At 40.8% G+C, this 25,969-nt stretch overlaps 1 protein-coding gene across 2 annotated transcripts in view; it reads left to right on the top strand.

Moving 5' to 3' along the window:
* The window catches only part of GRID2 (glutamate ionotropic receptor delta type subunit 2), a 2,892,146-nt gene that overhangs the window by 1,847,313 nt on the left and 1,018,864 nt on the right, over positions 1–25,969 (top strand). The window lies entirely within an intron of this gene.

Genomic DNA, 25,969 nt, shown 5'->3' with positions numbered 1-25,969 from the left:
ACCCATGGCCAAGGAGCGCTAGGTCAGCATGCATTACCTCGGAGGCAGTATGTTATGGTATGATACTTTTTACTTGCGCACAAAAATGAGTAGGTTGTCTTCTTGTGAATTGAAATGTGTCTGACTTTCTTAAAAGGTGAGCCAATGTATTTGGGTCGTTTATTTCAGCTCACATCCTGACATGCAAATGTACGCACAATTGTGCTTTGATTAGCGGTGATGAATAAGATCAGATATTTTAATAGATGGGGGTGCTGTACTTGAAGCTAAACTGAGTATATTTCCCCGAAAAGTTTAAAAACAAATCTTATATTCCCTCAGCTGAACAATCAAACATTTTCACAACCTCTCCACTCTTACTTGAGATGTTGATCACGTAAATTACATTTTGTTCTACACATTATTAGATGTATATATACTCTTTTGGCATGTTATTGAGAATTGATATTTTGAACAGCATGACGATATTGCATAGTGTGGCATTCAGAAAGCTGGAAAAGATTTGTAACCTTCCTATTATGTCATGACAGGCCTCTGATCTCGACACTAGGAAAGAGATCCATGAATGTGTTTCATTATGCTGACTTCACGTTCAGTTTTGGGAAATTATATTTCTAAGGAAGTCATCTAGTAGAAGACAACTTTCTCATTCCAAATATTCCTTCATGGTCAGACATACAGAACTCAGGAGACAGTCTATGAACATCCAAGTAACAGTGACATTACACTATGAGATGGCCATTTTTGTTTGTACTGCTCAAGGCTTAGATTCATTGTGCCTCATTACGAGTTTGGAGGTAGCCATGCCGTTTTAAGTGGCATGGCTACACCAAACTTGGGTCCCGCAAAAGATAACTTACTGGCCATTCTGACCTTGGAGCGCCAGGTAATTTCCTTTTGCGGGACCCGGACCTGGTACGTTCCCATTCCCATTTGAGCCCCAATAGGGTTCAATGGGAATGGGGAGGATGCTAACAACGGGCGCGTTAATGACGGGCCCGTTGTTAGAATCCTGTACTGCTAGCGGGTCCCACTCTGCACGCCTGTTCTGGCCAGTCATACAGAGCGGGACCCGCTGCAGGACTCATAATGTGGCGGACCTTTATAAACAAAATATCATGGCAAGCCATATAAGCCTCAAGTACGTGTATTTTTCATGTGACAAATTGGATTCTGGCATGCCAGAGTTTAAGGATGAGAAAAGGCTAAAGTATCTACTCTGACCTCACACTTCTTGAAGTGTGGCCCTGTGCGCTGTGGCTGAATCGGCTGTGTGATCAAGGCTTTTCCCGATGGTATGCTGCGATCTGAGGGGGGTTCACTTAAGTAGTGCCCCCACAGTCCCCTTTTTCTGTTCTGGACCTCTCCAGAAAACGTTTTTCCTTAAGGCCGATGCCCCACTTTCCGGCATGGCCAAAATGGTGGCCATCCACCCTAAGGGAGAGACCTTCTAAACCATTGCTGATCCTGGGCCGAGAAAAGTAGCCCTTGATGGCCTGACGGTGGAGGGGCATCAGAGAAGCCTCTGCCTCTTCTAGCTATTTAAATCCATGCCGGGCTGAGGACCACAAACTTGTCAGCCCTGGTGGCCTAAGGGCAGCAGGGTGGGGGGGCTCTGCCTTTGCAGGTAGGTGAAGCAGAGGGAGATTGGTGGTCCCGGATGCATAGAGACTGTAGCAATAGTGGTGGCATCAGTTTGGAGGCGACGAGGGTGACCGGGCAGTATGTCCTCATCTGGGCTCTCACCACTGCTCCCCTCGGGTTGCTGTGCTCACCATTGACAGTCCATTCCGAGCCCGCTGGCTGAGCAGGGCAGGCGCGCATCTGTGTGACCAACGGCCCTCATGCTGCTCACCTTGGTTTCGTCATACACCATCAGCTTCAGTGAGGGTGCCATGGGGAGATGCAAAGACGTTTTTCTAGTGCAGCCTGCAATGCCGAATGCAGCGAATGTGGCCCCTGGCTCCACCGGGTGTGGCTTTACCGGTGTGCGTGATGTGGCCATCTTCACTTCATGATTTGCACTTACCAAATCCAGGATTAAAGAAGATATTGCCCTACACGGCCTAGTGTGTAACTGATCCCCCACACATGCTTGGCTGTCGATCCTGCACAACCATTGTGCATCAATATGGACCCAGTAAGCAGGGCGTGTTTTGATTGCATGTCTTACATGTCCATTAGGAATCACGTTTAACATCTTGTACTTCACTGTAACATATCTGTACAGATAGGCAGTGCACCAGACATGTGTAGTTATTGCAAACTGGCAAATGCTCCCAAAAAAAAGAAAAAAAGTGAAGTGACAATACTCCAAAGAAGGCACCCACACGCCACACATAAATCTCCAGATATGTTGATATCAGCGTGAACAGCAATGCAGTGCCACAGGAAGGATCTCTAATAGTATCACTGCCTGATCTCAAGAGGCACTGTATGCTAAAATGGCATCCTTCAATGTGCATTAAGGACCAGAGTTATTGATTACAAAAAGATATCTGCTTTTTTTTATTCACCTAAGAAATCCTCTACTGGGGATGATTTTTTTTTACTCCCTTAAGAAACACGTTACTACTCACCTTCTTCTCTCCCTCATATACCACTTCATTACAGAACTTGTAGTCACTGTTTCTACTTGTTTGGCATTCTCTAATGTATGCGCAGTTTGTCTGTGCATTCAGTGAGGTCCCTGATTACCTCCCATGCCCCCTCCGGTCAATACACTTCTGATGCTTCAAGGTATTTACTTCGCCGCTTAGGCCTGATATTTGGCCAGAATGGGTAATGCTATTAGACGGTTCGGTAAATGGACTCTCAGCTCCATATGTTGTAGTTACGAATATTGTAGTATGAAGGACATCCGGAAAGGTGACCAACAAGCAACTGGACTAACACGTGCGCTGACAAAAAGACAGTATTGTAGGTATGTGGAACAAACTGTCAATTGCACTGAAAGAATAAATACTTTGGTTAAAACAATAAATGAAAAAAAAACTGTTCCGCCAAGTTTAAAAAGAACCGGGGTAAAATGTTCCTATCTTGACGCATAATCAGTACTGTCTGTGCCCCTGTGACAGCAGGGCTATATCTGTGCACTCACTATTTTAGGGCACTACAGAATGGAGAATTGGACAATTGCACTGCCGTAAATCTTGTTGCTAGGTATCAATAACCCAATAACTCAAAGGACCACACAGTGCTGTATTGCTGTATTTGCAATCTAGCATGCTGGGGTAACGCCATGATCCCCCAATCAGTTTTGAATCAGATGTTCTGTTTTCGTAATAATAAAATAAACTGCAATTATGTTTTATATTCTTATGTGTGTGTTGTACAGTTAAACAAATAACTTTTAACATAGGAATCATGAAACAGAATGAATACATCTTTCTGATGAAATCAAATCCATCCCCACAACAAAAGAGAAAATAGATGAAGTCAACACATTCAATCTGTTAAAATTCGAAATATGCCATGAAAATTTCTTCACAGCATAGTGAAAAAGACAACCAGTCCCTCATGAGTGCCAGACATGAAGAGTCCCGATAGGGCAGCAGGCGGGTAGTGAGAATCCAAACCTGACCCCAAAAGGGCCCTTCTACGCAACAAAACCAGAGCATCACAATTTGTCAAAAAGATGTTGTACAGTAGTTTCAACCTCACCATTACCACGGAGCCAGCAGCATCTGTCCCCCCTCAGAATATTGAACCCTCGGCCAACAACTTCAAATGTACGTACTACATTAAATTTAATGGGGATATTCCTGCACAATGGAATTCCCCATAAAATGGCAGATGTAAGTAGGCGCCATTTGTCTTTCAAGTATATACGGGGAAAGAAACGGCTGCAGTTGACTTAGCAGCCAGGGTAACAACCATTTGCTCTCGTTTGAGAGTGACCAGTTTCCCTCTCATTGCAGTTTTGAATTGGACAGCACTTGACATTTTCATGCCATCCTAATTGCTCCCAATCCATTGATCAACCATGCTCAATATCTAACCCAGGGTTGAGTTCTTCATAAAAGCAACTTTAGAAACAAGAGCATTAAACAGAATCCCCATCAGGGTGTTGCAATGCAAGATTAAGGTCCAATTGGTCCCTTATTTTCAGCTTTATACAACTCTTTGGAGAGCCTTATTGTTATTCAAATTATATTTGACATTTTCTAGTTTTATTCAACTAGTATTTATTAGCGTTGTTATATGACAGGATAGCGATTTTGTAAACTTAGTTGTAAGAAAGGATTGCACACACTTTCAATTAGCTCTTTGGTCAGAATATATAGTTATGATTCGCCTGAGAAAGCGTTTTTCCTTTTTTGTCTGTGGTATCACAAAAGAAAAAACAACATATCGAAACTCCATCAGAACTATCAATTCTACATATGAAAAACACGGCTAATCTCTTAAACCTAACAGAAGAAGAAGACCCCTACTCAGTGGAAAAAGTACCGGAAGAAATGAATATAGACATAGATCTAAGTGAAGAAGCTACATTAAGGCCACAATCAACATTCATACCAGCGTTTGGCACAGGATAATGTTATAGATCTATTTCATAAAGCAACTCTGAATGAACTAAGATCACAGTACTTTGCAGGGAGACTAAGAAACAGGAAGAAAAAACACAAATGGCAAAAAGAAAAAGCAACATTTGATCAACTACGAAAAAACTTGGAAATAACAATTAAAAAAGCAGATAAGGGAGGATAAGGGAGGAAATATCGTATTAATAGACATTGCAGCAGGTCAAGAGCAGCTAAATCAAGACCAGTACTATGACAAACTAAAGACAATCCCGCTAGCAGAATTGGTATTGGAATGGACTTCAATGGCTAAAAATTGGACGGAACAAAATTTGCTATCAGACATGGAGAAAGATTTCCTTATCAATCCTTTCCCCATAATGGGTACTTTTTACCCAAGATACACAAGCCTTACACAACTTTTCCTTCTTTCAAACCCATAATTAACAGCATAGGCTTGATTACTGAGCCAATATCAAAATATATAGACACTCATCTACAGCCCCTTGTACTTAGTCTCACTACATTTATTAGAGATACAAAACATGTAATACAGCAAATCAAAGAAATCAATTGGGAACAAAGCTATCTACTGGTCACATTGGACTTCTCTTCCCTATACACAAGTATACTGCATGACAAAGGATTGGAAACCACCAACTATTTTTGATAACCAGATCAGTTTCATACTGCAAACAAAATGAAATGCTACTAGAAATGTTAAACTTCACACTGAACAACAATATTTTTTATTTTTAACAACCAGGTCTACAGACAGAAACAGGGGACGGCCATGGGAGCCAAATTTGCACCACCTATGCTAACCTAAATATTGGTCATTTTGAATTAGAAAACGCCTGGTCCCATGAAGCCTTTACCAAACTCAATAATATAATATATTGGGGGCGGTATATAGATGATATCCTTCTGATTTGAAACAGAAAACCGAAAACCTGAATGAATATGTCACCTACCTAAATTCAAACCAATACAACTTGAAGTTTACAAATAACCAAAGTCCCAACCGAATCCAATTTCTAGATTTGGAAATACATATAAAAAATGGAAGAATATTAAGGTCACTTCATGTCAAACCAACTGCTGATAACACAACCTTACATGCAACAAGCATTAACCCCCAACACATCATCCGAAACATACCGTATGGCGAAATACTAAGAATCAAAAGAAACTGCACTGAACCACAAGAATATGAAAAACATACCAAACAGGCACTGGACAAATTTCAAGAAAGAGGTTACAAGTCAAAACATTTGAAAAAATCATATGAAAAAAACAAAGACAAAACCAAGAATAGAACTGCTGAAAAACAAACAAGTTAAAATGGATAAAAAAAACTGAGATTTATAATGCAATACAGTACCAATGCGAAACAAATCCAAAATATTCTGAAGAAAAACTGGCATATTTTGAAAATGGATCAAGATATATCCAAATACATAGAAGAAGACGTACACATTACTTTCAAAAAAGCGAAAAGCCTAAAGGACATATTAAGTCATTCAGACTTTATTTCCAAAAAGCAAGAAGAAGGACTAACTCAATTATGGACCAAAACACTCCTTAAGGCTAACTACAAATGCGGAAAATGTATCAGTTGTCATTTTTCAGAAAATGTGAAAAAAAGTGTTTTATTGCCGAAAGGAACTAAATACCCAATTAAAAATGTTATCAATTGTAACACAAAAACAGTAGTATATGTGATCACATGTACATGTAAAACATTATACTTGGGAAGCACAATGAGAAAACTTAAAACTAGAATTCAGGAGCATATGAGAGCCATAAACAATAAAGATATGAGATACCAACTGGGATACCATCATTTAATAGAACATGCAAATGAACTCAACAAGGATATCAATTTTTTGGGAATTGAAAAAGTAATCAAACCACAGAGAGGAGGAAACTTGGAGAAAATCCTGAGAACCTGAGAAGCCTATTGGATCTGTACTTTGGACAGTTGCCATACGGGTCTAAATTCGGATACAGAACTAATCCATTTACTATAATAACAGTATCGTTCAGCCTTTAAGAACATTTGAAATTTAACAGTCATAAATGATTAAGCATGTTAGTGTAATGTATAGCTAAAATAAGTAAGCATGCCAATGTTTATTGCAAGCACTGAGCATAAGAAACTACAGTCTAGTAAGTATCAAACCAATAATAATTGTGATATTATACAACAGACATTAGAATGATATGTTGAAAGGGATACTAACCTGTTGCCACTATGAAAATGGCACTCGTATTGAAAATTCATTAGAAAAATAGGTAAGTAAAGAAAGAAAAGCAAACCTATAAACTAATACAACTCATTGGCTTTTCGAACAAAATAAAATAATAAAGTTTGTCACAAAGAACCAGAAAAACCTAGACAAAGCAATCGAAAAGGTCCCAAACTATGATGGCGGACTTGCGATCACGTGACAAACACCATCACGTGACCACGCTTCCGAGCAATCATATATGTGAAATGAAACAGAATAGAATTATGGATATTAAGTGGCACTATTCCGCATCCTTAATGACTTTACCCTGCAGTATTAAAAGTCAACAACAGGAATAGAAGGTATGCCAAACACGAGGGAAACAACTGAAATGGTCCCAAACTAAGATGGCGGACTTGCAACCACGTGATGTGCACCATTGCGTGACTGCGCTTCCGAGCAACCATAAATACGAAAGGAAACAGAACGGCATTACGGTTATCAGGCCGCAAGACTCAGCATCCACAAGGACTCTTTCCTGTTATAGCTAATGCCTGTAAATAATGGGAATAGAAGGTAAGCTGAATATGAGGGAATTTACAAACAATAAGATGTAGGGATACTACTTGACTCACACTAGAAATGCTACCAACAAGCTGAATGCTGTAAACAAGCCTACAATTTTGGTGTATCTCTCTTCTCAGTCTATCCAAATTTGGTATACCACAGACAAAAAAGGAAAAACGCTTTCTCAGGCGATTCATAACTATATATTCTGACCAAAGAGCTAATTGAATGTGAGTGCAATCTTTTCTTACAACTAAGTTTACAAAATCGCTATCCTGTCATATAACAACGCTAAGAAATACTGGTTGAATAAAACTAGAAAATGTCAAAAATATAATTTGAATAACAAATGTAATTGGGAGCATTAGAATTAGAATTTTGAATGTTTAGTAATTAGCAAGTGCTTGCAATACATGTAAAAATGAGTTTTTTTCTTTATTTTCAGACAACATATTTTCATTTCTTTTGATACTAAGTGTGCCAAAAAAGGCTTCTATATGTTGTATGAGCTGCAAAAAAAAAAGAAATAGCTACTCCCTCCCGAAGATCTGTCTGAGAACTAAAGACAGTGAAATACGTGTAGAGGGCATTGACTCGTAACTTTGAAAATAAATACAAAACTAAGGACAAACAACAAAAACTGGATTGTATTCTTCATTATTTTTTCAATGAATAAGTTCGCTGAGGGCGCAACACAATAGGTTTTCGTCTTTTTTCTTTAACAAGACAATCTACGCCATCAGGGTGTTAGCCTGAGCATGTGCAAGTTTCCAATACAGCAACAGGCTGCTGAGCGCAATGCGTTCGGGAGTTATAGTAAGATCAAATTCCATGGTGATCATCTCGGCTGGAACAAAAGACATTCATCCTAACAAACGTTTTAGAAGGCTAATCTCAAGTTTAGCAAAAAGTTCCAAAATGCCAGATCCCCAATTCTCAGCTGTTGCACACAAGATAGGCACAACCTTGGCGGAGAAGATGTGTTTTGTAGCTCTGTCTTATTTATATATTTATTCTTAACCCTTCCCAGTTATAGACAGAGTAGAGGCCACTTCCACTTAGTAGTGTGAGGGCACCTACCGGGATTCCTCTCGAAAATTGTTTTCCACAGAGAAGATCTTTAGCAATATCCCCACTGAGTAGATTCTGCGGCGAGATGCAAAGGAGCATAGAGCCCCCACAATTCGAGCCGTGCAGACCTTGAGACCGCACAGATTGGACAAGCCTTTGCGGGTTGCTTCAACGAAAACACCCAAGTAAACATATTGGGACACAACCTCAATTGCCACACCATTCATATTCCACCCCACTCTAACCGCAGGTCTGGGAGATGGTTCAAAAACCACAATCTTAGTTTTGTTGATGTTAACCCTTAAGAACCGAGTCGGAATTAAGGTTATTCAGAGAACATTGAAGGCCAGCAAGCGTCAGGTCCAAGATGACAATGTTGTCCGTATAACCCTTCCATAATACAACCATATCGCCTAGCTTCCGGGGAGAGCTCTAGGGTCCACCATTGTGAGGCCCATATCAGAAAGATAAAGATTAAAGAGGATTGGGCCAGAAGACATCCCTGCTTCAGACCCACTTCCATTGGAATCCAGGCAGAGGTCCCACCCTCACCCTCAAGCCTTATTTTAACACACGTGTTGGTATGGAGCAAAACAATCATCATCAGTAAACCTAGTGGAATCCCTCAGTCCTCCAGCTTCCCTGGCTCGATCCACTGTGTCACAGGCAGCACTGTAATCCACAAACCCTTCCTATATAGGTAATTTCTGGATCCGCTCTGCCTGTTCGACTATAGTGGAGAGTGCTAAGATGTTAACCGAAGTAGAGCACCCCTTCCTAAAGCCAGCCTGATTCCATGTTATGATGTTATTCTCTTCTGCCCACGCAGTCAGCTCACCCAAGAGATTCCATGCAAATGTCTTGGATGAAGCATGGCCAGAAGGCGATAATTGCGAGAATCAGTTTGATCATCCTTCTTGTGAACATGGGCTACTATGCTATCCTGCCAAGAACAGGGAACCACCTGAGTAACAGCAATACAGCTAAAAAGTGGAAGCAGAACCCTTTTCACTGGGCAGCATCAGCCTTGAGAATATGATTATATAGCCCATCTGGCCCTGGGCTCTAGAGGATTTACTAGCCCCAAAGACCCCCACAACCTCCTGTACACTTTTCTCAACCTAGATCCCTGGGGACAGTAGGAACATTTGGTTAGAATAGCCCAGAGTTATTGAGAGATAGGCTATCCATTCAGGTAATTGTACTATATTGAGATGAAAGTACCTTGGCCATTTACTATCTCCCAGAATTCTTTTGTTTGGTTGCAAGTGGTGGTCAATACCAATTCATGCCATTTTTGACATTCTTTTATGATCTTATGCAATTGGAGTCCCTTAGAGAAAGAGGTTTTAAGCTCCCTCCTTCTGAGTGCAAAAAGTACAGGGCCAGCCACTTCTTTCAGAAATGTCTGCAATTCTTTATGGACAGATCTTTTTTTGTCACAGATCGCCTTATCATAAGAATGTCTGTGTGATGAGGAGGCCCAACTGCTCTTCGATTGAGCCCCTTTTTGGCTGTTGGAACACTGGCAAATACCTCAGCAATCAATCCGCAAATTGTTTGATAGCCAACAGGCCTGCCACCTCATCAGCCCCCTGAATAGCACTGGGAAATCTTGGAAAAATCCTTTTGGCATCACAAGAACAACTTCAATCGATGTAGATTTCCAAGGTACCCTAGTCTTAGCTCTGCCAAGCCCGGTGAACCCAGTATTATGAGCACCATAGGTGGGAGACACCAGATCTAATAATAGAATGATAGGGAAAAGGTCAATCTCTTCACAAGATTGGATACACATATTAATGACTACGGGGTCATTGTTAAACACAAAAACATAGTCAATGATCCTGGCACTGGAAAGTGCACATCTCATAAACTGAAGGACATGCTCCATCCACCATAGAGAAACCCCTAGAATAGAGGCAAGTTTCCCAACATAGAACACTAGCACAGCTGTGGTGTAATCTAGATTCCTCCATGGGGCCACTTGCTTTTTAATTATGTCTGAACAAACAACAATTCCTGATCAGTAGGTATCCATGAGTTGAAATCCCCAACCAGAATGGTTGTATTAGTAAAGGTCAGAGAATCAAACCACCTCACCATTCTTCCATTAGGGCAGAGTGAGGGATGGCATAAGGGGGATCATAGATGTTGATGATTAAGATATCCTTTACCCCCACGTGGCCTATCCCAGACAGCTTCCCAATCAGAATGTTGGGTGAATCACGGTGTAACTCAGTGAGACATTGTGTTTTTTGGCTCCAAGAATCAATCTACCGCTTGGTCTGCCCAGGTGTCCCTTCAGGGCAGGTTTATGCCAGATTGCCCACCCGTCCAATACCAGTGGATAAACCATCAATGTTTCCTGCAAGGCAGGTATACTGAAATTATCCACTTTCTCAAGTAACCCTTCATCCTCGAAAAGAGGTTTGTTCCCCTTGGTTTTACAGCTAATGAGGTACGAAGAGTGGTTAGGGACACTTCAGATATCTCTGTCTCAACATTGCGCTAGCCACTCCCACTGGCTATCCTCATCTGGAAGACCATGACAGCCACCCGGTTTGTGCTGGTCATTTCGTCATGGACAGACATTGGTAAGGGAACAACAGTCCCTAATGGTGCAAAAGGCAAATGTTCAATAGGTTGTCTATTGGTTGTTATTTTAGGCCCCGCTACTAAACCAGCCCCAGGCATCATTTGCGGGAGAGAATTACATTTCAGAGATGTACACTCAAAGCTAGCCCTGAACAGCAACTGTGAGTAGTCAACGACATAGTCAACCATAGAGTCTAACGCAAAATATACAAAAGAGGAGACATAGGGCCTCATTACGAGGTAGGCGGTAAGGGATTACTGGCACCGGTAAGGGCACCGGTGCCGGTAGTCCCTTACCGCCCCACTACGAGGTCCCTTAGCGGGTCCCTTCCTTAACGCCTGGTTTTACCAGGCATTATGGAAGGAACCCGTTAAGAGACTTCAGAGCTAATAACGGTACTGCAATTTGTGGTACCATTATTAGCACCTTCCCATTGAGCCCTATGGGGGCTGAAATGGGAATGGGGAATGGCTTTTTCAATGGGGATTTACCGGTCCTGCAAAGGTCGGAATAGACCGGTAAGTCCCCATTGAACGCGACCGGACACAGTCCCGGTATTGGAGGTAGTCATGGCACTAATAGCACCATGACTACCTCCAACCTCTTAATGAGGCCCATAGTCCGCCCCCACACTGCAACACAGCCTTTATATTGTTACTATCGAATAAACTGAGTGGTGGAATGGAATGAAACAGCTCCAAAACTTGAGCTTGATTGAGATCAGTCCGGAAGAGATTATTAATTAACATTGCCCTTTCAGAAGAGTCTGTGGAGGGATTCACATCATTCTTCACAGATACAAGGTCAACAGGTAGCCCTGTAGGCAGAATCATAGGACACATTGGGCCAACAGCCATATCCACATAGACTTCAGATGAAAAAGCAGTCTTACGATCTACAAATAGGCTTTTCAGAGAATAGACAGCTGTATAGTCCTTGTGATTACTTTTTTTCCACCACCATCCTTTCAAAGGAAGGGTGCCCACCCCCTTTTATTCCTGCCTTTGTTCGTTGGAATAGGCACTTGGGCTCCTTCACTGGCAAGTATAGCGGGTCCATCACTGACATTAAAAGGGGAGATCTGAGTGCTGAAATCAAGAAGGTAGTCTGAACAGCACAGTTGTTACTACTGAGGACAGGAGAAGGACATTAGCTGTAAAAGGGGAGCTCATCAGAATATTATCAGTGCCAGAAGGCTCGTTAGCATTGTCGGCTTTTGATTTAACAGATCTTTTATTTGCATGCTTCTTGGCTTGGCAGACATCTTTCTTTTTTTTTCCTAGTCGGACCAATATTAGTTTGATCAGATTTTAGAGTACCAAAAGGTTATTTGCATGCCCATGGAAGAAATATTGGTGCAACTGCCAGAGGCAAAGGCCCTGGTTTACCAGGCAAAATTGGAGTTGAGATTCCTCGATCCAACTGATCGCCAATCATTTTCACATTGGCATTTAATGACGAGACCGCCGCCTCCAATAATTTAAGAGTAGCAGCCTGGGTCAGCATGGTCAAGTCCTAAGTCCTATGAGTCAAGATGAGACAAGATAGAATCGAATCTTGCAAGTGGAGTAGAGAACAGATTTTCCTGGGCATTGAACATTTCTGTGGAGTAACAACTGCTCAAACTACCACTACTCAGCCTTGGTTGGATTGGTGTGGTTAGTATGTTATGAGGACTAACACACATATGAGGTAAATAGGAATCCTCATGGGTATCCCACTGTTCAGTTGGATCAACATTGGAGTCATCAGGGGGAAAGGAAAGATTGAGATGCAGAAGGGCAGTGGTGGCATGAATAACCACTGAAACCACTACCCTCTCTAACCTGCGGACGTCCTCATTAGAATCTATTACAATCCCAGCAGCAGCAGTGGCAGAATTGGCAAAAACCACAACAGGTGTAAAGGGACCCCCAAGTAAATGACAAGATAATACTGGGGGTTCGCCTGGACGGTCACCTACCTGGGCAAGTGCCACTGCTGTTACAGCACCATTCACAGGTGCCCCCCCACCCCAAAGGCTGCATAAGCATCAAATTGAAAAGTGGATTCGGGGTTAGAGCAGAAGGCCAATCCAAAAGCCCATTGTCAACTCCCAGCAAGGACGAAACAGACTTAATGTGTCTAGACCCCAAACACGGGATAGACATAGATAGTTCGGCCTCCCACTCATTTGCAAGCCCGCAATGCTAAGGTAATGGTGCCGAAGATACTACGAGCGCCATGGCAGAAGTTGAAGCAGCTTTGGCCATGCGCCTGGGATACTAGTTGCTGATTTTGGGGGGGGTTTTAAAACATGGAGGGTAGGGGTTACCATTCTTTTTTTTCCTTTAATTTGTCCCTACCGAATAGATCTTACTTGGGCATGATTTAATCACGGGCTTAGAGGGCTCAGAGGGCACAGATGGAAGTTCCAGCTCCCACATAGAGTCTGTAGCACAGATAGGCGGGAGGGGCACCGATCACAATGACTAGGCATCCCAGCGACAGCTCCCGGGGCATCAGTGGCAATAGTAATCCCAGAGCCAAGCTGTAAATCCTCCGTCGAAAAATTTACAACAGCAAGAGGCAGGTTAAATAAAGCTGCAGCCTCCGCCGCAGACGCTGTTGGGCTTCGTGTCCCCATGGCAGCAAAGGTTTGCACACACAGCGATCACAGGAATAAACTCCCCCACTCACCGCTCTCCTTCAGAGTGGTAAATGGCAAAGTACTGTGTAGTCACAAGGATGCCATGAACAGTGCAGTACAGAAACAAGTCAGACAGGACTTATCTATTTCGAGTCGAGGCTCTTTGGTGGAGAGGTAATTCAAAATGACAAAATCAGTAGCAGAAACAGTTTGAGTATTGCAATATTAAAGCTCACCGACCGTATCAACCCACCATGTTATGTTATGTCAAAGGTTCTTATACCGCTCAAAGTTGCCACCTGCTTGGTTTCTTGGCACTCTGGTCGGTTTGTTCAAAGTGTTGAAAGGAAATGTCTTTGATTAAGCACTTTCATCCTGCAGAGGAAGAATAACCAATTTCCCCATTTTGATTTCAGTGTTGATCACACTATAGGGCCTGATTCATGGATGTGTTTTATAATGACGCAATCCCATAGGAAAATGTTCCATGAATCAGGCATTGCATAACTTGCCAATAGTAAAATTCACTGACACATCTTCATGGAAACACACTTGCACGATGGAGGGAGTGATACTACTTCTTGTTTGCATTCATGTGTTGGAGGTAAGGTTACATGTCTTTAAATGGACAAGCCAAATAGTGACAAACTTTTTCTGTGACAAATAAGGAAAAACATGAAGATTTTTTTAATTTATTTTTATTTTGGGATTCCTCCAAAACCCCCTGTTACCCAGCTTTTGTACCCCCCAAGATCCCCCTGCCCTTTTTAATCTCTTACCCAACCCCCATATATATATATATATATATATATATATATACATATATATATATATATATATATATATTTATTTATTTATTTAGTAAAACATTTCGAATTTGTTTTCGTTATTTGGGTTTCACTGCGAATGTGTGTTACTATTCGACAATGTCGATATAAGCACTGTATACCGCCAAGTTCATGTTCAGCCATGTTGCTGTGACATCACCAATAACATAGATGATCTCAGTCTTGAATGCATATATGTTAGTGTTATTCAGTCAAAATGTAGCTGTCTAGCACCGGAGTGCTACTGTCTAAGGGATACAGTCATTGGGTCGATTAATATGGATGCAATTAAACACATATATCCTATTTAAGGAATGGATGCACGGGCATGGTTCCGGGACATATTACAGGCATTGGAAAAGTAGACCCAGCTTGAATTAGTTTGTTGGGGGATGCACAGCTATGCGTCCTATGATGCCATGCCCGCATTGTTTTCTCACATTCTAACCTTTCAAATGGCACTGTACCCCTACCTGCCATGACGTCTACCGCACAAGTTTGGCATTCGCAGCGCAAGATCAGTTTTGTTGGGCGCCTCTAACCAAACCCAGATGCATAGCGCCGCAGAAAAGGGATTGCATTTTTACATGGAAGGTACTTTTTTTTTTCTTTTTTCTATGCATTACTGTAGAACAGGTGCAGGGGCGTCAAGAATGATTCATGCCAAGTGCTGATATGAGTAATGGCTGACCGTGCCTCTGCTGGCATGGGCTGTTCGTCCAGGTACGACTCCAAGCGCAGAGCCCGAAGCCTCTGCGTGCCCACTCAGACAGGGGGAAAAAAAACAATATGTTCTGAGAATCTCAAACTGCCCTGCGGAAGCCGCTCATGCCTTCCCAGACAGTGGCCGGCCCCAGCCATAAGGCACCTGAGCGTCACGTGGCCTATACATCATGGAGCATGGTTAATCGGCCAAGGTAATTCAGCAATAAATCAGGCCAGAGTGTCAGCTTTACATACTGTAGGAACTAATACCTCATAAACAAACCAATGCACAGAGCAGCCGGGATGATTTACACGAGCTCGCATGATTTCCATAAACCAAACGAACGGCTGCTCCAATAAATTACACACTCGAGGCCTTCAGAGCCTACGCATATAAACATGTGCTTTAATCAAAGGCTTCCAACATCAACAATGACAGGCTGCCTGGATTGCGAGCAATCTGTGGAAAGGCATGCCTTTATATTGGTGTATATTTTTATTTAATTGGTTAGTTTAAATAGTTCCCCATAGTTACAAAAAGAGCTTTCTGGGTGTTGTTGAAAAATTTCCTTGAACAACTGAGGTCGGTTAAATATATATATATATAAAAAAAAAATCTAAATACACATATGAACAGCACACATTTCTTCTTCATCTATATCTACAGACACTGCACTGGTATACGCGCCTGGGGTCCAACTCCATTGGTGAGGGTGCACGGTACAAATACCTTTAACATTTAACATTAACACGTGCACGTTTGCAAGTCATTTGCAACAAGGACAATGATGGTATGCCAGTGCACATAAAGGGCACAATAGCACAGCTCCAGTGCAAACTTCCTTTAATATATTCCCGGTCAGAGTCTTATATTCTTGTGTGGGGATCTGTTATCAGTAGCATGGTTCCTGTTTTCAACCGAGGCAGGTTTGATAAGGCCTTTAACCCTCCCGCATTTGAGGAGTTTATCATAAATTGTATTGAACAATATTAACATCTGCTGTTCCCACTACTATGCGACTATTTATTTATTGTCATAACGTGTGAACTTCAACACTGTGTATGAAGGGGGATCATTTAAGCGCAATCGAACAAAAGTGGTACAGTTGAAGTAGCTTACATTCCCCTTTGACATCATGTTGTGCAATTAACAACAATCTTCGGAGTATGAATAATACATTGACGCGGGATCCACAGGGGTGTGACAATCTGGATTTTAGGTATAGCCAACTTAGACTTTGGGGCTCATTCACAGAAGTGCTTTGTAATGTTGCAATCCCATAGGAAAACGCTCTGTGAATCAGGCCCTAAGTGTCAGCCTTCATTGGGGCCAGACTTAGCAAGACAAACATTGAGGAAATCAAGGTTAATCGACAGTGTGCTCTGGTGAAGTCACGCAGCCCCCAATGTTCAAGGAAGATTGAACAGGGCTGATTGTTTAGTTCTCTTGAACATTTGGTAAAAACAAAATCAGAGAATTTCGAATACCCTTTGTAGGACTAACTGAGAATACTATGCTGTGATGGAAAAATCGCTAACTTTCGAAAGTCCCAAGACCTTCATCACATGTTAGCAGGCAGAAGTGAGGGAGGTGCCACTGTGTGGAAATTAAAGGCAAATGAAGACTGCCTGAAGTCAAAGTGAGAGACACTGAAAGGTTGCATTGCTTCTTCAAGTGGGACATATATGATTCAACTATTTGTAGAAATATTGCATCAACAAAGTAAGTGAATAGCACCTTACACAAGAGATGGAAGCTGCCTCAATGTAAAGCCAGAGGCACCAAAATAATGTACCATTGTATTCATTACCATTTTTCATCAGTCACTTGCTTCATTGAGAGACAGCCCTGAGAACAGGAGTATTTGACTACTGTACTAGACATTTTATCAGAATAAAAATCAAATTTAAATAACATCTTTCAATGTAAATGAAGGAATAAGCAATTCTTCTATGTTGGTTTGAGCAACATATTGTGCTAACTTCAAGATGACCAGGGTTTCAATCTGAAGCAATCAGTAGCCCACCTTTGCAAGACATTTTGAAAATAAATACTCGGAAAACAAGGTCTAAATGTATTAAAAAATACAGGAGATTTTCAATTCATGTAGACATTCAAATTTGCTGGTAAAAGCCTATTCTTTTTTATATTCCAACTTCAAACACTTCAACAACTTCCTCCACTTAACAGATCTTTTGAACTCTGTCTGTCTAGCAATAAAGCCAGACATCTGTAAGATAATGCAACAAGGACACAGTTCCTGTCACAAGTGCCTGATCAATCTTTGACTAAGGCCTCACAAAGAGCTATTTATATACAACTCATCTGCTGAGCACGAGACACTGGTCACAGCATATGATTTAAATATTTTGTAACATATGGAAAACATTTTACTTACACCTTTGGAACTATTTCAAGTACGAAACTAAGAGTTTCCTCATTGATTTTCAACAAATGTGAATCCTCTATGATTTCTAATAATTAATACAGGTGTTAATAGTAGTTAAATTATGAATGTTTATTGTACAACTGGTTGTCACATATGCAGAGGTGTGTCTGTGAGGACAGATTTCAAAATTCATTTCACATTAATATAGCAGGCTGCTACCAGAAATTATTGAACAAAAAACATTCTGCAGTCAAGAATATGAAGAGCAGATTGGGCCCCAATCACGTTTCTGGTCACACGTTTAGAATTTATAATCATGCAACGGAGATTGGAGGTTATATTATCTGGTGGTGTCTGGTTGTTAAACAAGCAAATGTAAGGATTTATCCTATCAGAACAATGTGATGTCATATGGGAGTAGGAAGATCACAGGAAGGAAAACAAAGAGGAGAATGGAACTCTACCTCTGACAACCAGAAAGATTAGATTATAATTAACAACACGCTGCCTGCCCAACTGGAATGTACAGATCTGGGAATATCTGGAAATGGGGTGCCTTGTCCTGGAGGGAGACTACAGCAGTCGGTGGCAGAGTCCACCTGTGCCTAGAGTTATGAGAGACTGGGGAGGGCTAAAATAATTATCCCGAAGCAAATAGGATTTGCCTCTGGCCTTTTCTACGTTAAGTCCAGAAGTGGGTTGTTTCAAAGTGATAGAGGGCACTAGCCCCAATATCAAGCACAATTATTGTAATTTGAAATGTATTTTGCATCTCATTATATGTAAGAGCCATATGGGATTTTCAATCAGGAAATCAGAATGCATTTTGTGCTGTTTGTGCAGTGCCAAACAGATAGCACTTCTGAGCAATCTAACCACATTTGTAAATCAAGTCCAATCAAATTGATCTCCTCATGTTTCCACAGGTACAGTTTGCAGTTTGGTGAACTGTGGCCCCTTTGCTTAATAGCCAGATAGACAATATATGAAAAATGTTTGACCTGTGGCTGCCATAGACATTTGAAGACATTTAAGGATGGAAGAGACCTTAGTGCAGTCATTTTTATTCCCATTAAATAGTGTGAATGTAAATCGCATGCAGCCCACATGCACAATGACATTGATATGTGAAGTGAAAGGTAAGGGGCAATGATATTTGTTTAATAAGATCTGAAAACCATTGCCCCACATTGGGTTTGACAAGCTGAAATGGTGTGTGTTCAAAATTGATGACACTGCTTCTCTAACCTGAAACCTGCAGGTGTCTGATGTGATTCATTATTAATGTATCTCAAATGACTCGTACATATTAGCAAACCTCAGTACCATAATTCCATGGGAAAGTGGGATGGCATGCAACAATTCATTTATGACAGCACTTCTTGATAACATTAGTGAATGAAAATGCCCTGGGTATTATATGCAAGTGTAACTTCCTATGGCGTGTAAAAATGCTAGCGGATTAGAGAACTAAAATGTTGTGAAGAATCATGCTACTGTTATGGCCTAGTTGCTATCTAAATTGCTATGCAACACATTTAAATCCAATGGTCGGTAAGTGGCAGAGATACAATTGGGGCACTTTTGATACTCAGACCGAAATATGTATACAGAATAGATAATGGAAATATATGATTCTGTGTGAGAAATAGAGAAATAGAGAGCTACATGCAGGCAGAACAATTTCATTTTTGTTGAAAAGCAGACTGTGATTGTGTAACATTGTGGTGACGTCCCCTACATAAAGCTTGGGCAGCATCTTAGCCTTGATTTTGTCTATCATTCATTTATCTAAATACATTTGTCTTTTGATCAAACCATGTTTTTCTTGCATAGAATTGTGGGGTTGGACTGTATAACTAGGGGGTTATCAGCCCAAGGTGTCAACCTGATGCAGTAACCATACATGAAACAAAATGTAACTTTGTTTTGGTTTGATACATGAATATGCAATAATTGCAATGTTGATTTTGATTTCTTTCTTTTTTACTTGCTGAATTATTTGTTAAATGCTTGGCATGGTATTGGATACCTATACGACCTTAATTATAATGTTGTAATATACATAATATACAACTTTTGTTAATCTTATGACCATACAAGGAATGCATCAAGTGCTGTTTTGAAAAAGGCTGATGAAGGGCCGAAACCCGTCTTAACTAAGGGCCATTCTGTTAATAAATATGTGTTGCATTTTATTGGGCGCACTGTCCTGGGTTTTGCCTTTTTTCTCCTGATTGTATATGAAGGGTTCTCCCCCAGCTTCCCGTCAATCCAGTGACCTGCGACCACAATTGAACTTATTATCGAGACTGAAGGGGCCTTTTATGCCCCTAACCATACCCTGTGAACTAATTGGAAAAGACTTGCTAAGTCTTATTGAATTTTTGAGTCGCCAACCAGACCAGCTGTACCAATACGCCTGGGTTACATTCTAAAATACCACCACAATTGCTTACCAACTGCTCTGGTGGAATTTATACTTGCTTACAAGTGGTGGTAAAATGATAAACACCCCATTTCTGGAGCCCATCAGACTCCATGGGGATTTTTTCAGATTTAGGGAAACTAGTAATTCTGCTACAGTAATCCAAACAATGTATGGTTTTAAAAGGGAGGATTGACCTCCAGAACTTTGCTAGTGGTAAATCATTCACTTCAGGCTGAAAACCGGGAATGTGGTGGTGAGAAAAAAGTGGTGGTAAACCCTTACCACACAAAAGTGGTGGAAACCAAATGACTGCCATTTCTTTTTACTGCATCACTGAATTTGCAATGAGGCCCTTTAAATCTTTTACATTTGGAGGTGTGATAGGTTTTCACTGGAAAACCTACAGAGATTAGGTGACGTGCAGTGAGACAGCAGACACCCAAGTTACTTCGGTCATTTGATATATAGGACACTGGGTCAGGAAAATATTTTTCAGATGAATTTTGGCTTCAAGCATGAGACATTAACCTGTCATGTAAGTGCTCTGGAAGCAAGTGCTAGACACAAATAAGTAGTGGTTATTGTATAAATAAATACAGCAAAACTCCGAGAATGTAATTGTGAGTTACTTACCTTTCCAAATGCATATAGACGTTCATTGATGCCCATGGAGAGTACAATGTTTTCAAATGTTACAGTCTTTCAATTACACTGTTCAACAGGCCATTCTACATTCTTTAACCTGAGCCTGTCCATATTTCTCGCTCAAGCTTTATCCAGTTATGGCATAGGTTGATCTGAGGGTTATTTAATATTGGCAAACACATCCCATTCAAATAGGAAATCAGTGACTCAATTTTTATGAGGAAAGCCTGTCCCTCAACATTTGCATTGAAACATACAAAGAGGTCCTGGATTTTTGTTCATGGATCAATGTAATGAATAATTATATAAATGTTGTATTCACAACTTTCAATTGTGTTTTTTTTTGTTTTCTTTTTAATATTTTAAAATCTGTTATCAAAAGTGCAAATATGTGTTTTCTAACTCCATGTTTGGTTTCGATTCCCTCCCATTCTCTCACTTTCTCTTGTTTTGCTATCTGAGACTCATAGAGTTGAAAAAATGATTGAAGGAATAAACATATAGTTAACATTGAATGGGCATGTAACAGAAAGATGGTCTGGCACCTAAATGGATGGATGGGTTGTTGGACACATACACCGATGCACACGTAGATATAAAAATAACACTTGTGATTAGATGCGTGAATGCATTCATACAAAGAATGATACATTGTTAAAAAAAGATGACTGAAATAAATTTGACAAAAGAGAACATAAACAGAGTTCTGTGTACATCTATAACTACAGTGCAGTGTTTAGTAGAAGATCAAGTGTTATTCTGATGAGATAGAAACATATCATAGTTGGAAGGAATGTGTTCTTACAAATAGTCATCTTTTAGTCTGCAACACAAATGTGTAAATTTGTTATCATTGTCCATGGAAGCACTAACAATGCTCTGCAGTATTTCTCTTTATTTTCCTTCTTGAACGCCTTTTTAAGATTCCAACTCAATAAACTGAAAAACATGGCAGACATGTTCTCAGTGTTTGCCAAGGATCACTGACAGCAAGAAAACACATTTTTGGACCGGTTTACAGGCAAAGTAGAGGCAGGGGGAGCTTGGCAATCGAAAACCTGTGTGTATTAGCAGAACTTTGTTGTTGTGGCAGTCAGAGGAAGCAATGGAAAGAGCAATGCCACTGCAAGTGTGAAATTTAGCTTTTGCTTGCCAATTCCTAAAAAAAACATATTGCTTTCTCCTTCATATCAGAACAAAATAATATTTGCAATGTAAGAGTAAAAGTGAAATGATAATTATAATATCAGGTTTTTATATTACCCTTTATACATTATTCCTCTGGATTATGGCTACTGTACAGGTAGGTATTGTTACCAATGCAATGGTACTCAACGTATCCATTGACATGTCTATCAGCTGTAGATTTTCATGAAAAACAGACACACTATCCTTCTTACAAAGCCTCAATGTGGTCTTGTTAATAAAGGTCTGAAGGTTTTGAGTTGCTAAATCGTTTTCTATCAGTGTTACTGACCAGTTAAACCATTACCATTTCTAGGTAAATTCAAGAAAATCTCAGATACATTTAATGGCTCGATTTGTGAACAAAACCTACTTAGTTCATTTCAATCAGGATTTCTTTTCTTGTTAATTTTTAGCTTTTTTATTTATCTTTTCATTTTTTTATTTTTTTAGTTAAATAACTGTTATCTCACTCAGAATTTCTAATTGTATGTCGTAGTAAAAAAGCTGCACTGCATAATTTGGATAACATCTATGGAAGTGTGGATGATGGTGGCTCCAGCCTGCTTGTGCTGATCAGTTTATCGGCAGCATTTGATACTATAAATCATGGGATTCTTCTTGACATTCTATCATTTTGCATGGGATCTGAGTTTCCGCATTGGTCTGGTTCAGCTTGTTATAAGTACTATTTGATTGGATCAATTTCCATGTCCTTTTGGTGTAACACAGGATTCTATCCTTGCACCATTCCTTTTTAATGGATAATGAGTGATTGTAGCTGCAAAACATGATGTTCAAATGTACCAATATGCTGATGACACCCAGCTATACCTTGGAATCATCTCTGAACAATATATGTGGCAAGCAACATAATGTTTTAAATTCATTGGGGGAGAACCAGGTGAGGGTAGCAAATAAATAACAAAACAAGAAACTAAGCATAGGAAAGGGTGGGCAATTTGGCAGAAAGGGATCTACAACCATACTGGATACGAAACAGTGGGGGGCAGATAAACCAGTCTTGGGGTGGGGAGTGGAGGGTGTGTGAACCTGGGTCTAAGGAAAGAGCTATTACATTAATAAGAGGGTATTGAACTCCTTCCTGAACAGTAGAAGTGATGGGGCAAGTCTGATGATGACTGGGAGGAGGTTCTAAAGTCTTGGGTTGTAGACAGAGAAGGCACATCGTCTGATTCTTTCCTTCTTGTCCCACTGGAGGTCAAGTCTGGATGTGTCCTTAATTCTGGTGGATCATAGACCTATGAAGATGCTGAGTTTCTCAGTGAGGGAGGTTGGGAACTTCAGGGTGTATGTAATCCACCTGCCAGAAGCACTTCAGTCAGGTATATCCATGCTTTATAAAGGGTCTTACTGTGCTGATCTTTAAATTAGGTGGGTATCACACTTCATGCCCTGTCATCTAGGATGTTGAGTGAAGACGTGGCAGAATGTCAATACATTTAATGAAAAATACATTCATAAATATAAGAACACTTTAACTGAAGCCTATTAGTGAATCAATTCAAAATATGTACACAAAATTAAAAGTATCAAAAAACAAATTGAATTTATTTTTGTATTTCGTTTACAACACAATTAAACCTTTACAATTCATTTTTATAAACACAATCAACTGAAGTCATCTACTCTCTCCAAATTATCAGAAATCTTCCACTAATTCGCAGCGGGAGAAATTAGTGAATGTTTCAAGGTTTCAGTTACCCCAATCGTTCTGCAGAATCTACGCAATGTACATTCAGAGGGAATTACATTCCTACTAACCTTATCTTCATTGGTGCGTAGGATGTTAAACAAAACCTCATAAATCCAGTTTGAAATTGGATAGCGGGAAATCTATGAATATAAGGTTCTACTCTTCCAGAGAGCCTTTGTATTTCATTCAAATGCCCACGCAAGTGATAATTATCCAACAGGTACCTGTCATTATGGATTCATTCAAACGTATCCCTAGTTTGACTTTCTCTGGCTCTTTAACAAAAGGGTTTCCTCTGACAGATCTAAGTCCTCAAGCTGCTCTTTGCACAAAACTGAAAACACCCGAACATGGCTGTCTCTCCACTGGAAACAAGCTTTACCCAAATACATATACAACAAATCATGACCAGAGTCCAACAACTTCCGACAGAGTGACAGCCGTCACCAAACCACTCTGCTCTTTAGTGACTGTAGGCCTAGTTCTCTTCAAATCGCTACAAGCGGCATGCATTTTGGTAAATAAAAGAGTACTCTCCTCCACATCAGTGCCTCCATCCTGTCTAGCTTCTGCACTATTCACATAGGAAACATTGCCATTCCATAGAGGAGTTTAGGGGTGACCTTACCCTTATAGAAATGTATGTGGGGCACTATGGAAAATGCCCGATATTTTGTACTAATGCATTGCTACCACGATTGCTTTCCTTTTAAAAAGTGCATGCAGAAATGTTTTTTCATAGATAAGCCATAATCATGAACCCAAGGTACACCAGATTATCAACTGTTTCCAGTCGTGTGTACCCTTTGAGAAACAGGCAAACATACCTTTTTTGTTTTTCCCACTAATGCTTTAGACTTTTGTCTTCTTAAGATAATCTTTAATTTGTTTACATTCAAAACGTTCTCAAATGTTGTTAGTAATCGCTGTAAAACAATCAGGGTCTTATCAAATAAAATGAAATCATACACATAAGTGAGGCATACTGTCTCCAAGTCACCAATATAAGGTGGGACAAAAGATGCCCTATGCTAGCAATCTCCAATATCCACCACATACAGGCTAAATAAGCAGGGGGCCAGCCCACACTGTCTAATATGACCTGTATGAATGTATTATGGTGTTGATAGATTAAAATACTCAATACTACTCCAACAGCCTCTTTCTCAATCTGCCTTTGTCTACTCTCCGCCATCTGCAACTAATCCAGAACAGGACTGTGAGACTTATCCTTGTCCTCAAGCCCTTTGCTCAGCTACCTCCAATTCTCTAAGGGTTAGTCTCTTCTCCAGGCAGAGAGTGGGAGGTAGATCTCTCTCCTCTGCAGGTGCTTCAATCTGTAATGGCCTCCCTGCCCCTCTCAAACTTGACCCGGACCGCCTGAAAATCCAGAAGCAGGTCAAAACGTTGCTCTTCTCCTCTGCTTTCTCTCCCTCCCCTGCTGACCTACTTGCTGACCTACCTGACCTACCTATCTATTGTACCGACTGGTTGGTTGGCTACCCTCAGAGTCTCACTGGGTACCAGCTCTTTCTTGATCAGTCACCCTTGCACTGTCTCCAGGCCTACCAAACACTTAGGAGCTGTAACCCTACAGTTCCTTGTTCTCCTTGCACTACCCATAGCCACACTGCCCTGGCTGCATTTACTCAGAGCATTGCTCCCCTGTTTTCCCTTCTCCTCTCCCTTGAATTTGCCCCTCCTTCCCCTTGCACTGCTCATTCTTGCATTTGCATGATCTGAATGACACAAGGCCTAGTGAGATTGTTTGTCTTTACCTCTCTCTGTCTTCCCTGCCTTGCTTTGTCGCACCTAGGAAAACTTGTGTACAGGTGCATTATAAATGACTTATATAATCTTATCATCATCTTATCAATAGACATTGGGCCTCATTACAACCCTGGCGTTAAGGGGTTAACGGCGCCGTAAAAGGCTGCGGCGCCGTTAAAGCCTTAACGCCCGATTCACACTTTAACGCCTGCTTTTTGCAGGCGTTAAAGTCCAACCCGCTAAAGGACCTTGGTGCTAATTACGACACCGTAATTAGCGCCTTCCCCATTCCCATTGAGCCCTATGGGCCAAAAATGGGAATGGGGAAGGGGCCATGGTGAATGGGGATATACCGCCCCGCCAACCTTGGAATGGGATGGTAAATCCACCATCCACCATGGCGGAATCTAGCATGGACCATGTCCAATGCCAGGGTTGTAATGAGGCCCAGCTTCATACCCCACTTATCCAATTTACACCACAATAGATTTCTATCCACTGAATCATAATCGGTAGATACGTCTAGAGAAGCCACATATACAGGGAGGGCACCCTTGGCACATGCCAATTTCCTGGATACACGGCATAATAAGACCGTTAAAGTCCATCCCGATATTTCAACTAATGCCGGTCTGATTATTTTCCCTCCAATTCTTTCAAAGCTAAGGCTGAG

This window comes from Ambystoma mexicanum, chromosome 6q, assembly GCF_040938575.1.
Source record: "Ambystoma mexicanum isolate Mex_15411 chromosome 6q, UKY_AmexF1_1, whole genome shotgun sequence".
In the NCBI taxonomy this organism is placed as follows: Eukaryota; Metazoa; Chordata; class Amphibia; order Caudata; family Ambystomatidae; genus Ambystoma; species Ambystoma mexicanum.
This window is presented reverse-complemented; position numbering and strand designations above follow the sequence as displayed.